General features: G+C 33.0%; 1 long non-coding RNA gene across 1 annotated transcript; it reads left to right on the forward strand.

Moving 5' to 3' along the window:
* Nucleotides 1-320: 320 nt before the first annotated feature.
* Nucleotides 321-878, forward strand: LOC126764302 (uncharacterized). Its single transcript, XR_007667909.1, has 2 exons — nucleotides 321-404; nucleotides 498-878. It is a non-coding gene; the product is annotated as an uncharacterized LOC126764302 (long non-coding RNA).
* The last annotated feature ends 12,838 nt before the right edge of the window (nucleotides 879-13,716 follow it).

Here is a 13,716-nt window from a genome sequence, read left to right on the forward strand (position 1 = left end):
TCACGATTCTTCAGAAAGGATCGATCGATCTGGCAAAGACATCAAATATGATAGATACGCTTCTTATAACTTTCCGAAATCGAAGACAAAAAACTGAGAACCATTTTCAATTCATTTATTCAGACACGAAAAAACTGGCGGCAGAACTGAAAGATGAATTAGAAAAACCAGGAATCTGCGGCCGACAAACAAAACGCGACAAATTTCTGCACGGTTTCGGTGCATATTCCTCTAAAAAAAACTTAAAAGGTCCGTATCCAGCTCTCAAGTAATTACTCAAGAAAAAAAATACCTTATTTCTTCAAGTAATTTTGACAGAACCCAGCAGGATAATGGTTCACCGCTTACATTTTTCTTTGAAGAATACTTCGAAGAAAATTCGATGTAGAATTCTTCGATACCTGGTAATGCATAAAAGTAAGCTATGCGGAACCTCGCTTACATTTTTCTTGAATAATACTTCGAAGAAAATTCTATGTAGAATTCTTCGATACCAGGTAATGCATAAAAGTAAGCTATGCGGAACTTCGCTTACATTTTTCTTGAAGAATACTTCGAAGAAAATTCTATGTAGAATTCTTCGATACCAGGTAATGCATAAAAGTAAGCTATGCGGAACTTCGCTTACATTTTTCTTGAAGAATACTTCGAAGAAAATTCTATGTAGAATTCTTCGATACCAGGTAATGCATAAAAGTAAGCTATGCGGAACTTCGCTTACATTTTTCTTGAAGAATACTTCGAAGAAAATTCTATGTAGAATTCTTCGATACCAGGTAATGCATAAAAGTAAGCTATACGGCTAAATTCTACTGTGTTCATATTTACAAATCAAGTAAGTACATGAAAAACGACAAATACAAATTGATGGAATAAAATTTATAAGTAATTTTTTTCATTATTTCGTCAAATCATCAAGCAAAAAGTTGGTCGTGATCAGGTGAGCTACTATTTTAATTAAAAATTTTGTTTATTTTTTTGTGTTTAAACTTAGAATAAAAAATAAAAGAATGTTCTCAAAAAGACATATGAGAAGACTTATTAAAAATGAAGAAAGTGAATTTTACGGAATGGCTGAAAATGATTCTGAAGAGGTTGCGGTGAATTGTAGTGAATTTTACGAAATGGCTGAAGATGATTCTAAAGAGGATGCGGTGAATTGTAGCTTTGACAATATTGATGCTGAAGTCGAATTTTTTGAAAAAGAAGAAAGTTCACAAAAAACGAACTGTGACAAATTAATTGAAAAATTGAAAATGTGGACTGCGCGTCATAAAGTCACAAGGAACTGCTTCGATGATTTATTAAAAATATTGCAGTCGGAGAATATTTCTGTACCAACATCTTCGAAAGGAATTTTACGGCAAGCGACCCGCAGATTGAGAACTGTTGCGCCAGGAAATTATTTGCACATAGGCCTAGAAAAGCAACTAAGGAGTATCGCGATAACGTTGAGTGACGTTGATAAATTTGAAATCGATATCGGTATTGACGGCTTACCTTTGTACAAAAGCTCAAATGTAAGCTTGTGGCCTATATTGGCAAAATTGCATCCAAAAAGAAATACGAAGGTGATGTTGATTGGTGTTTTTGAAGGCAAACAGAAACCGGCAGACGTGAATAACTATTTACACGATTTTGCTTATGAGCTAAAAACTTTAACGCAATACGGAATGTTAGTCAATGGCAGAAGAATCAAAGTGAAAGTGCGATGCTTTATTTGCGATGCCCCAGCAAGAGCATTTATCTGTCAAACAGTAGGTCACAACTCTTTTCAAGGATGCAGCAAGTGCACACAAGTGGGTAAAAAAATAAACCATTCAATAACTTACATTACAAAATGTCTAATTAATGGTCCGAATGTAGGATATCAGTTGACAAAGCAACAGAAAAATATGCTGTCGAAAACTTTGATTTCGTACATACCTTACATACCCAATGAATTTGCTCGAAAACCACGAAGCTTAGATGAAATTGCAAGATGGAAAGCAATAGAGTTCCGACAGTTTGTACTTTACACGGGAATGGTTGCTTTGAAAGACATTGTATCTGACAGTATTTATTATCATTTTTCTTTGTTGCACTGTGCATATGCATTGCTTTCGTCACAAAAAACCTATGAAAACAATTTAGAAGAAATAAAGCAAATGCTTAATTACTTCGTGCACCTTTTCCCAACATTTTATGGAGAAGAAAAAGTAAGTTACAATGTACATTCAGTGCTGCATTTGATGGATTCCGTTAAATCGTGCGGTTTTCTGAATTCATTCTCAGCATATGCATTCGAAAATTTTTTGCAAACCCTAAAGCGGTTCGTTAAAAGACCCCGAGAAACATTACAACAAATAAATAACAGATACCAATACGAAAACGTGTTTACAAAAGACAGATATGTGGGTCCAAAAGTCAATAGATGTGGGAAGGTTATTCGATTTTATGGAAATGACTTTAATATCAGCGATAAATTACCGGATAATTTTTGCTACGTTAAACCGGGAGTGGCAATACAAATTATAAGATTATCGAAGAAAGATGATGATGTTTATATGCATGGAAAAGTTTTGAAAAACTGCTGCAATCTATTTACGGAACCATTGAAATCGATGATAGATTTGGGCGTTTTCATAGCTGACATTGACACCGAAGAAGCGGAGCAAATCTATGATGTCCTACTTATTTTATACAAATTAATGTGTCTGCCTTACAATAATCAATTTGTATTTCTACCGATTATTCACAGCAAGGACCTATAAGATGAGTTACCACGGGCTGAAGTCTTTTAGCGTGAAATCGGTTGCGGAAAATTACAAAAACGAAAGTAAGTTCTTTTAATACGAAAAGTAGATATTTCACAACGTTATATGCTTAATTTATGTTTTCAGATTCTTGTCCATGCAGAATCGCCAGTCTGGAAAAAAAATTGATGAAATGCAACAACATATAGAGAAATTGACGAAACAAGTTGACACCACAAATGAGCTGTTGCGAAAATTAACCACCGTGCAGTCAGCAAATAATGCCCTCATAAATTCAATGAGTTGCAGGCGCAAATCTACTAATAAATTTCCATTAAAAACTGATGAAGCATTAAAAGAACTTGACAAAGAATTGGAAGGTAACAAGGAAAAATATGTAAGTTTATTTAAAAATACTACACTTCAGTGTCACATTTTAATTCAAAAATCAACATTTTTTTATTGCAGATGCCTATAATACAAGACCTGCTAGGTCACAATGCAATTGAAAAATCGCTGCATAAAATTATAGCAGTTGAATTGTTGCTGGAATACAATTACTTTGGTGTGAAGGGTAAAAAATATTTAAAAAAAATATCCCGGTTCTTTCCGCTAGTTACCCGCCTGTATATATATTTAACGTTTTTTAAAACCTGCTGTTTTCAACCTTTGATCATTTTATATATACTATATATATATAATATGTATTTAACGTTTTTAAACTATTTCAATTTGTAATAATTCAGTTCAGTTAAACACATTTTGTTATAACAATTTTTAAGTGCATTTCGCAAAAAATAAAACCTTTATAACGATTGTATCGAATTTAACTGTGGCATGGTGGAATTCTTTGTTAACTATGGCTTAAAAGAATTCTTCGTTAACTGTGGCATCGAAGAATTCTCCGTTAACTGTGGCATAGAAGAATTCTTTGTTAACAATGGCATCGAAGAATTCTTTGTTAACTATGGCATCGAAGAATTCTTTGTTAACTATGGCATCGAAGAATTCTTCGTTAACTATGGCATCGAAGAATTCATCGTTAACTGTGGTATCGAAGAATTCTTCGTTTACTTTGGCATCGAAGAATTCTTCGTTAACTATGGCATCGAAGAATTAATCGTTAACTGTGGCATCGAAGAACTCTTCGTTTACTTTGGCATCGAAGAATTCTTCGTCCCTATGGTAAGCGAAAGGGGTGATCTGTTACTTTTCGTAGGACATCGCCGTGTTAATTTTCATCGGTCGGAGTAAGCGATACAATCATGCTACATCGTTTACCTTGCTCGCTTACCAATGTCTACCATATCCCGCTGGGTCATAATAGTGTAGTTTTAACTATTTTGGGATGAATTTAACGATTACTTTGAATTTCCTTCCAGAAACAATTGTTGATTTGATGTTTCTTCGCAAAACCAGGTTTGCCATATTCGCATTTTATTGAAAAAAGTATTAAAAATTATTACTACATTTCTTTAGAACTGCATACTAGCATAAGTAAATTTATCGCAGGGAATTTTCTTGACCGTTTCTTAAGCGTTTTTTTAATGAAGTTTTTACATTTCTTGAGAGCTGGATATTAAGCTTTTGGATACAATCGGCAAAGATTTGAAGACGCGCTTTTCTAGAGAAGTATTGGATGGATTTCAACTGAGTTTGTAGTTTTTAGAAAAAGGATGTACTTTGAAAACCAAAGAAATGAAAGATCTTATTGAGTGCTTAATAGATAGATTCAAAGGCCTCTTGGATAATGACAACGTCGTGCGACGTTTGAAGCTCATATGATCACTGATAGTGCTATCTGGGGCAAAGGCAAAAGTGAAAAAAAGAAGAGCGATGTAGACCTATACTCCATAATTTACATATAGTTTTCTTCGCATATTCTGCACACTTCCTGTGACAAATGCGAGCTCTGAACGCTCTTTTTCGACACTTCGCCGCAATAAAACGTGACTGAGGGCAAACATGCTTCAAGATAGATTGATTGGCCTGCACACGAATCATGACATTGAAGTCACTACAAAAGAAGTTCTCGAAAGATTCTCAAAACGATGAGAGCCGCGTTTTGTTTTGAGAAATTATACAATACACAATACAATATATAAAATGTGTGTTTTCAATTTAATAGGGTTTGTTATTAGAATTATTTTTCCACCATGATATTATATTAAACTGAATCCGCCCCTGCTTAAACAAATCAAAGACTAATTGTGTTTGTTGTTTGTGTGTATAAAACAATTAAAGCATAAAGGAAAATGAGGAATTACAATTACGGTACCACAAAGCGCAATATAAATGTGTGTGTATGCAAAATTTTATTAAAATAAATCTATCTCATAATATAAAATCGGTGCTACATTTGAATTTGAAGCCACAGAATATTATGAGCTTATAGACTAGGCAAGGAAACTGCAACTGAGTCTCTTTGCGCAATGAAGTTCAGAGACAGAGAGATATGGGAAAATTTTGTAAATGAGAGCAAAGGATTATAAAAGAAGTAGAGGGATATATAACTTATTACAGAGGCTTGGCTGTCTGCAACAAATAAGAGACGGAATCATTAAAGTATAGATGTAATCTAAGAAATGAATTCCTATTACGAAGACAAATATATATTGCTTATGTGCATCAACGTTTGTCGATTTTTATTATCGGAAAATTCGAGGTAGTTACACTATTTATTTAGTGTTGATAAGAAGGTCTATTATAATTTGATATATACAGAAATATTTTCAGTGCAATATTTGTAATTTGAAACTAATCCTTCCTCAAAAATAATAAAATTACTACATATTTAGAATGGCAGAATTGAATTGCAACCAAATACGCTGTGAAATGGCTAATGACTGGCTCAATAATAAGGCGATGAATATTTAACCACGTGCATCCCAAAAGACTGATGTCATAACCCGGCGAGCCGACTTTTTCGTCTTTCCACGATTGAGGACTGGTTCATAATCTGCAGTCCAGTAGGCTAACTGTCTATACAACTTTCTTTACAATTTTGTGACTGGTCACGAAACATGGTGTTTCCAATATGATGCCGGAACGAAACGCCAGAGTGCTGATTGGAAGGCACCGGACGAGCCGAAACCCAAAAAATAGCGCATGGAGAAGACAAAAGTGAAGACAATAATAAGTGCCCATTTTCATGGTCCAAGTTGAGACATTTCCAAAAACACACACACATTTCACAATTTCAACATCCGCACTATTTTACAATTGCTGTTTCACTTGCATCTATGTACTTCGTAACACAGTTGATTTTGATCAACACATGACGAATAGCCGATCAACAGGTTGTCACATACATACAAGTATATTAAATTTTAGGTGCACTTAGAACACTTATTAGCCCATTGGGTATTTTATATCCCATATTTTATATCGCATATCTCAGGTATGCAGAAAGTTACAAACCAATATCTATAATCTACATACATAATCTTCCCCATAAATTTTCGAAAAAATCGTACGGCGGGATCTATAGGCAGGCAGTAATGAGTTAATTGGAACATTTGAAAATAATACAGTAATAAAAAATCAAACATATGAAAATATTGAAACACAAATTTTGAATTATCTTAAAAATAACCATATCAAAAATTTTGAAATTTTAGAATATATTAAAACAACTAATAAACTGTTATAATTAGATAATATAAATAGTTTAGCAGAAGGGAACAAGGACATCACAGTTCGTTCATTTTTTCAATAATTTTAATCTTGCAAATACTTTTCATAATTTACACAATATAAGAATTAAAAAAAAATCTCGCAAAATTTCAAAACCAATAGGAAATGAGCAATTATAACAAGTCAAATATAATGCTCTCTAAGATCAAATATATAAATTAACTCAAAATAGTAATTAATTGAAGACGATTCATCTTAGGAAGGAGGGAGTTAACGACAGCCTCTGAATAGCAACTTTACCATGACTGTAAATAAAATTGAATATTTGAATTTTGCCATTATACAGTCTCATAAATTAAAAATCTTAATTAACATTTTTGGTTATTTAAGAATTTTGTATGTTTTTTCCGTTCTGAATGCAATAATCCATTATAATCAAACCAATATCGCTGGCATTCACAAGAAGGCATAATAAAAAAAATTGAAAACAAACCAGAACGCTTAAAGTTCTATCGAAATATGCTGAAACAACTAATATTGTAAATAACACATCTTTTGTTGTGGATTCAATCACTAGCTGATGTTTACACTTCAGCTTTAGCTTTAACTTTAAGTAAATAAGAATAAAATGTATAAATAATAGTAAGTAATAGTTGGAAGATGAAGTCATGTGAAGAAGTTCACGCAAGTGAGGAAAGTTCTCTGTTCGCCATTCACTTGGCAGTGACTAGAAACGGTTCATTAACATATGGCTCAAGCAACGCACGACTTCCGGTCTTTGACCAAGTATCGTCTGGGTAGCCTTTAAAGGTGAGCTAAAGTGAGAAGGCGAAACACCCCCTCCGCAGGGTTGTGCGCTGGGTTTGGGACCTGCCACGTAACAAACGCCCCAATGAAAAGTAATAGACCGCGGATGAGAGACCCCCTTGTGATGACCATGGCAAACGAAATAGGGACTACGATTTGAGGGAATGCACCTGGAATGTTCGGTACCTTAATTGGGAAGGAGCCGCTGTCCCGCTGGTTGATGTCCTCGTTAGAGTGAAGGTGAAGGGTAGCTCCCTGTGGCATTTACTACAGTGACCATATAAAGGATCGCAAATTTGGTGTGGGATTCGTGGTGGGAAAGAGACTCCGTCGCCGAGTACTGTCATTGACGCCGGTGGATGAACGTCTAACCACAATACGCATCAAAGCAGCAAAAAACGCACGTCAACAAACACATGGAGTTTCGACGTCAAGCAACTGCAATCACAACAGACAGTCGAAAGATTTTCTACTCGACTTGCACTCCTGCTATCTGAGAACACTCGTCATCAACTCGGTATAAGGGAACTGAGGGACGACATTTCAATCTCCTTACGTACCGCTACAACCGAAACCATTGGTTTTCGGAGAATGCAAGAGAACAGCTGGTACGACAAGGAGTGCCGTGCCGCAGTGGAGAGAAAACAGACTGCCTACTTCACAACGTTACGATCGACCAAAACACATGCGGGATGGGATAGATACCGAGAGTTGAAGAGGGAAGCGAGACGCATTTGCAGACAGAAGAAGAAAGAGGCCGAAATGCGTGAGTATGAAGAGCTTGACAAGCTGGCCGACAGGGGTAAATTCTATGAAAAGATGCGGCGGCTAACAGAAGGTTTCAAACCCGGAGTTGAAATCTCAGTATATACAGTAATAAACCTTTGCATTGTTTACATATGTACATATACTCAACTCTAGAAAACATTACAGTGTTGTGTAACACGTTTATTGCTACTTTCATAGTAATCAGGGTATTGCGTTAGCATTGAAGCTACATATAAATTTAAAATTTTGATGACTAACATCTTAAAAGATATTAAATAATGCAAGTGTTTACGTTATTTAAGTGATTATATTAAATTACTTTGCGTATCTGTTAAATTTTATTGGGAAATTACTTGTTGTTTAATGTTAAATCAGTTGTTCTTTTGTGCAATTTTTAAACACACTTCAAGTAGTATTTCTACATTTTTGCATGCAATAGGATACCATCCTGGGTGGTAATTTGTCGTTTGACATATACAAATTGACATCAATTGGAAATTGAGTTTGAATAGAATACATATATTATAATCCATATTAGTGTTGTTGCTGAAATAAAGCAAGATTGATAAGGTAAGATGCATAAATATATTTGAAATATATCGAAGATTTTAATAAGTTTGTGTTTACAGAAAAATGATGAAATATTGTGTGTGTAGATGTGCGGGAGATGAATGCTTTTATAAATTCCCATTGGAACGAGAATTAGCATCTATAGTGGGAGCTTAGGAATCTTTCTTAATTATTAAATTGTTTTGTGCAATGTTTTTGTTTATATAATTTTTATTTAAATTTTTATGTAAATTTTTAATTATACTTATTTTATTATAAAAAAGCCGGTAACACGCCTTATAAGGGGCGGTTTGGAAAATGCAAAACTTAAACATTCAAAAATAAATTGACAAAAATATTTTTAATGTTAATAAAATTCGTTTCATTTCGTTGGAATAAAGAGTACGTGAGAAAAACATATGCCAATAAATTAAATAATCTGAAAATAATTATGTTTATATATTTTTGTGCAATTTCACACATAACGAAATAAATATTGTACCTTTTCTATCTGTTTTATCGTAAATAGTATACGGATGAGAATTAGAACGATGTATTAAAAATCGAGCTTCAAATGCCTAAATATCTTGAGATTGGATTACTAAATTGAAATTATTGGTAATAATATTGCAAAAACTTACGAATGAGTAAGTTGCAAACCGTTTTATGTTTTCTGTCTGTCAATTGTAAACAAATACCAGAGAACGTATAATATAGAGAAGGTTCAACTACAGACAAGCATGTGAACTGTCAAGAGCTAACAAAATCCTATTAGTGGATTTCACCACTTTTTGCTCGGCAGGAGAAATTTTAACAGAAATGAGTGAACAGAGCTGAGAATTCAATGAAAATTATGCTCAGAAATATACACTGCTTTTACAGACGCATGTTGGCCTCTTGGCTTATATTTTTATACGTTTACATGCAATCATAGATATCAATTGATATGAATATAATTTTGCGAATTTTTGTGAATTCATGCAAAATTGATAACATTATTATTAAATCATGCTATTTTCATGGTAATATTTGTAGTTAATGGGCAAATGAGCTACTTTTTAAACATTCCTTATCTTTGATAATGTAATATAATTTCATATGGATGCATATGTATGCTGTATATATGAAATATTATCGTAATATCCTAAAAACATAATATATCACAATAATAATATATGAAATCACACCTGTTATCATTTAAAACTTTCATACGCACCTATCCTGGAGATATGTATGTATGCAAGTACAAATCAATTTCAAATCAAGATATTGTCATTTACAGTAATATAAAAAACGCGCGCTTCTCTATATTTACGTACACACATATGTATGTACATATGTGCGTATGATATTCTCATACAAATAATATATGCGTACGCATGTAAATCATGTAAATCAAAAAATGCAAACATTCTGGAAAAAAATAATAGTCTCAAAAATCATCATACATACATACTTACACTATGAGTACACATGTGGATATGTGCGTATGACATTCCCACACAAACAATGCATAACAACATACATACTCACATGCGTTCACATGTGGATATGTCACCCGCAAAAATTACAAATATTGCTCTACAAAAACAAAAATCGTTTGAAAAAGCATCAGAAACCAATATGGCAGCCAAATTGTCGACGTCAAAATTTGTAGTAAATTACACAACAACAAAATTTTCATTCATGAACGCAAACGTACTTTCAAAAAGCATATTCGATTCATTCATAAAAGCAGATGCCATTACATCTCCCCGAGCATGCCTTGCCTACAAGCGTCTTTTCGCGACGATTTCAAAAGCTAAAAATCATAAATTGAATATATTTCTGAAATGTATGAGAAGGAAAAAGTGACAACCCCGTAAAAATAAGTATTAAAATATGTTATAATAAAATTGACAACATAGTTTATTTGTCGATTTTCAATTCAAGAAATGTTTCAAAGAAAATATTCAATATTCCTCTGATTCATGTGTACAGTCATTCCCGGCTAAGTAGTACTCCGCTTAAATGAATATCAAATCCCTCCCTCATCACTCTTAACTGCCTATATTATATCTTGCTGCATCTCACGGTTTGTTTTTTGAAATACATAGAAGTTATTGTTTTAAGTTCGACTCGTTTAAGTATCCGCGAAAGCTTATGTACCATATTATATTTTTATTTTTAACAAACCACAAAATTCTGTATCTTTGAATGTGGCACATAACCGGGATTGACTGTATTTATCAAGGAATGTAAAAAATATTTTGTAATTCTGAAATATTTTTATGCAGCTGCGTCGATATGTATGCAAGCTCACGCACAAACATACATATTTACGCTGGTTTGTTGGCGAAGCTGTACAGCGGCAAGGGAAGCGGTGACAATCGTTTGATTTTTTTCGGTACAGCTCGGATTTTCTACCAACAACGCATTGACTTTTTGACAAAACGTGAAGTTCGGCCATTGGTTGTCCGTGACAACGGAGTTTATGTATGAAACAATGGATGTATATATTTACACATAAAGTTGTGTGTAGACAAATTTACAAACATTATGCGAATGATTCTTTCAAATTTTTTTACATGAACACAAAATTACATACATATGTGAATATGTAAAGTTTATGCGTACGGTTTTTAAAATCTGTTTACATATACACATGATTATATGCATATGACTTTTAAGATTTTATCAAAACGGGATTTTATCAAAAAAAATGTTATCATTACGGGTATGTTTTTTAAAAATCTGTTTAGTATATGTACACATAATTACATCCATATGCGAATACTTAAGTATATGCGTCGGCTTGGTTTTTAAAACGTTATCAAAACCTCTAATGCCCAATATAAGTATATGTATGTATGTATATTTATTTAGGTAATAATGGAAATATGACTTTATTATAAATTCCAACAGATTTAATAGAATTTATCATGAAATATGTCAAATTGCACATACATATATATATGTACATATGTATATATACATATGAGCTTTGTTATCAAATATGTACATACATATATGGAGAATATCTATAAATGATATCCATAGTCGTTTGCGCATTGTAAATATGCGAATCTGTAAGCGAACATTTCTAAACATTGAAATTAGCATCATTTTTCTCATTTATCACTGAAAATGCTCAATTCTGCTATTTTCGACCCTCCTGTTAAATATTGGTGAAATCCGCTTATAGAAAAGAGTACCCCTACTTTAGTGGTGAAATCCACTAATAGAAAAGAGTACCCCTCCAAAAAATGAAATATCGTAAATTTGGCAAGGCGGTGAACCTTCTCTATATTAAACGTTCTCTGCAAATACATTCAGAAGTAAACTCACCACCGAGAAATCTAAAAACAGGGCTGCATTTTATTAATAAGAACTCACTCAGAGAACGTATAATATGGAGAAGGTTCATAGCGTGCCGATTGTCATCACGTTCCTCTTTTTGGAGGGGTTGAGTTTTCTATTAGTGGATTTTACCACAAAAATATTATTAGCGGATTTCACCAATATTTAACATGAAGGGGTCGAAAATAGCAGAATTGAGCATTTTCATTGTTAAATGAGAAAAGTGATGCTAATTTCAATGTTTACAAATGTACGCTTACAGATTCGCGTGTTTACAATGCGCAAACGACTATGGATATCATTTATACATATTCTCCATATATTTGATAACAAAGCTCATATGTACTTATATACTTATCTATGTACATATGTATGCGCAATTTGACCTATTTAATGATAAATTCCATTAAATCTGTTTCGCATATGGTTGTAATTATATGTACATATAAACAGATTTTTAAAAACCATACGCATAATGATAAAAATTTTTTTGATAAAATCCCGTTTTGATAAAATCTTAAAAGTCATATGCATATAATTACATATGTGTGCATGTAAACAGATTTTAAAAAACCGTACGCATAAAGTTCACATATTCACATATGTACATATGTATGTATGTAATTTTGTGTTCATGTAAACAAATTTGAAACAATAATTCGCATAATGCTTGTACTTTTGTCTACACACAACTTTGTATGTAAATATATACAACCATTGTTTCATACAAAAACTCCGTTGTCACGGACAACCAATGAGCTGTGCCGAAAAAAATAAACGAATGGCCGCCGATTGTCACCGCTTTCCTTGCCGCTGTACAGCTCCGCCAACAAACCAGCGTAAATATGTATGTTTGTGCATGAGCTTGCATACATATCGACGCAGCTGCGTAAAAATATTTCAGAATTACAAAATATTTTTCGCATTCCTTGACAAATACAGTCAATCCCGGTTATGTGCCACTTTCAAAGATACAGATTTTTGTGGTTTGTCAAAAATAAAAATATAATATGGTACATAAGCGAGTGCGGATACGTATACTTAATCGAGTGGTACTTAAAACAATAATTTCTATGTTTTTCAAAAAAAAAACCGTGAGATGCAGCAAGACATAGGCAGTTAAGAGGGATGATTCTCATTTAAGCGGAATACTACTTAACCAGGATTGACTGTACACAAAAACAGAAGAATATTGAATATTTTCTTTGAAAAATTTCTAGACTTGAAATTCGACAAATAAACTATGTTGTCTATTTTATTCTAATATTTTTTAACACTTATATTTGCGGGGTTGTGACACATATTTACATGTGTACCCATATTGTAAGTATGTATGATGATTTTTGACACTATTGTTGTTTTTCCAGAAGAATGTTTGTATTTTTTGATTTACATGCGTACGCATATATTATTTGTGTGAGAATGTCATACGCACATACATACATTTGTATGTACGTAAATATAGAGAAGCGCGAATTACGATATGATATGTAATTTATCGGAAATTACATATCTTTCGTTTGAATAATAAAACTCCGGTTTACCGTACTGAGCGGCTTGCCGTCCAGTTTATTAATAATAATTTTATTCTTTACAAAAATCTTATTTCCTAAATTTACCTGAAGCCGTTGTGCTGACTTGACATATTCTTTATAAAAATCTTACTTGCTAAATTTACCTGAAGCCGTTGTGCTGACTTGACATTCCTCAGCATCAACGACCCGGCATATCTTATATAAACATAACAGTGGCATTTGATTTCATTTTTAAAGGAATTTAATGCTTGCTTATGAATATTTCCTTATTTATGTATTTTACAATTTTATATGTACATATGTATGTAGTTGAATCTGAAGATTCAACTTACATTTCAGAGAAATAA

The sequence above is a fragment of the Bactrocera neohumeralis genome, unplaced genomic scaffold, assembly GCF_024586455.1.
Source record: "Bactrocera neohumeralis isolate Rockhampton unplaced genomic scaffold, APGP_CSIRO_Bneo_wtdbg2-racon-allhic-juicebox.fasta_v2 cluster09, whole genome shotgun sequence".
Lineage (NCBI taxonomy): Eukaryota > Metazoa > Arthropoda > Insecta > Diptera > Tephritidae > Bactrocera > Bactrocera neohumeralis.